Source organism: Elephantulus edwardii, unplaced genomic scaffold (assembly GCF_000299155.1).
Source record: "Elephantulus edwardii isolate Elephantulus edwardi_28Jun2011 unplaced genomic scaffold, EleEdw1.0 scaffold00088, whole genome shotgun sequence".
NCBI classification, from domain to species: domain Eukaryota; kingdom Metazoa; phylum Chordata; class Mammalia; order Macroscelidea; family Macroscelididae; genus Elephantulus; species Elephantulus edwardii.
In genome coordinates, this window is record NW_006399838.1 from 13,249,643 (window position 1) to 13,251,570 (window position 1,928).

Genomic DNA, 1,928 nt, shown 5'->3' on the forward strand with positions numbered 1-1,928 from the left:
CAGTTACTTACACACTGGGATACAATTACAGAGCAAGTAATCAAAGCTGGAAGGGAGGGATTTTAAATTCTAAGGCAACATACCCGAAATGATGCTCGGGCATGGGGTAATTCTTCTTTCATATAGATGAACTTGCACATGACCACCAACCTTCACTCTTTCTTTTTACAGGGCTACTTTGGACTGATTTTATTGAGAATGGTGTCTATTACCTAAAACATCATGAGAGAATAAGATTGCTGTGGTTGCATGTACACTATGATAAGTTTGCCGAAAGTTACAGATGAGGAGGAGAGCAGAGAAGCGAGTTATGATGTATTTATGTGAAGGTCACACGAGCTTCATTGTAACCTTGAAGTCTTTCTCAATGGCGTTAACAGAGGTGGCAGTTCTCAGGGCCAACCCCACGTTATATATACTTCATGGCTGTGCACATGATCTGCCTTCTAGAAAGCTCCATAGTGTTAGCTAACCCAGACTCCACAACGCCTTCCTCAGATGCACCAGATACTCTGTCTTGGAACTCTGCTGTGGGTATGGTGGAAATAGTTCAACCATGTTTTCCAAACTTTCTTTCTAGACTCTCTTGAACAGATAGGAACAGGAGGTAGAGTCACTTTCAAATTTAAGTTCAGACAGCTATAGCTGACGTGGCTGAGATGCTTCAGCCGTTCAAAGAGCCTGCCACTCCTCTAGCATTCAAGTACAGATCAGGAATCAGCATAATGTTCCTCTCCAGGAAAACCTTATCGGCTTCTGTAGTTGTTAGTCCATTGGCACATTCAACAATGATCTTGGATTTGACTCTGGGTGCATTGGATTTGGTCAACTGCTTCTAGCTGGCCACTAGAATCACTATGTCTGCTTCCAAGATGCTCTCTTCATAGGGCTTTGCCTTGGAAAAATCCAGGATTGATCCACGTAGTGACTTGAAGCCTCCAAGTTCCTTTGGATAAATTATATCTGGATTCCATATGCTCCCATCAGATTCCCTAACGCCAACATGTTTCACCTCAAAGTGATGTAAGAATTTCATCACTTGTGATGGAAGTACTTCATAGGGCGCTGGCCCACATTACCAAGTCCCTGAACAACAAATGTTTTATCTCCAAATCCTGGTGTCATTCTCAAAATGCTCAAGTATGAAGCTTCATTGATGAAGTTTTCAATCCCATGGAAAACACGACAGCCAGTAGCAGAGATACCACCTTAACTGAGAGATTTATCAGCAATACATAAGCAAAAGCATTGATATCATAGTGCCTGATGGTGCTGGCATAAGTGTCAGTGATCCAGGACATCGTCCACTCGCCTGTGCTCACATCAGGGGCAAGCACATAAGTGGCAGCCCTGCTTTGCTAGCTCCATGGTGAACCTCCTTGAAGTCCTTTCCAGTTCTTTCTTGGTATAATTCCTGGGGTTGATTTTCACACCAGCCATAGCACCTCCAAATGGAGAGGTCAGAGATTTCATTCCGTCTACGTTAGCAGTGCTTGGCTGTGCTGGGCCCCTTAACCTGCCTCGCTGTATGTAGCCAGGATCAGGGTGTGAGCTAGGGCAGAGGGGTTGCAGTGGGCTGCACTTGGCGTGCGGGCTGTGCCCAACAGCAAGGCCACATTGGCAGCTGCTGGGCTCAGGGAAGTGAGCCTGACCTAGGACAGCATTAGCACTTCACCTAGACAATGATGTCTGACAGCAGGAAGAGGAGGGGTGGCAGGGACCGGGGCCTGGGACAGAGGGAAGATACTTCTGTCAGTTTTATAAGAAACATCCATCATGTTTGGAGAAGAACGACGAGGTAAGCACATCAGCTCTGGCTTCATACTATGAGTCATTTATTCTTATTGATGTATAACTTACAACCACCATTGTACAAACCCAATTTCGTCGATCAGCAAAGAAATTTTGAGAAACAATTCTTGTTCTAC

At 45.0% G+C, this 1,928-nt stretch overlaps 1 pseudogene; it reads right to left on the bottom strand.

Moving 5' to 3' along the window:
* Nucleotides 1-319: 319 nt before the first annotated feature.
* Nucleotides 320-1,473, bottom strand: LOC102845044 (annotated as a pseudogene).
* Between the last annotated feature and the right edge of the window lie 455 nt (nt 1,474-1,928).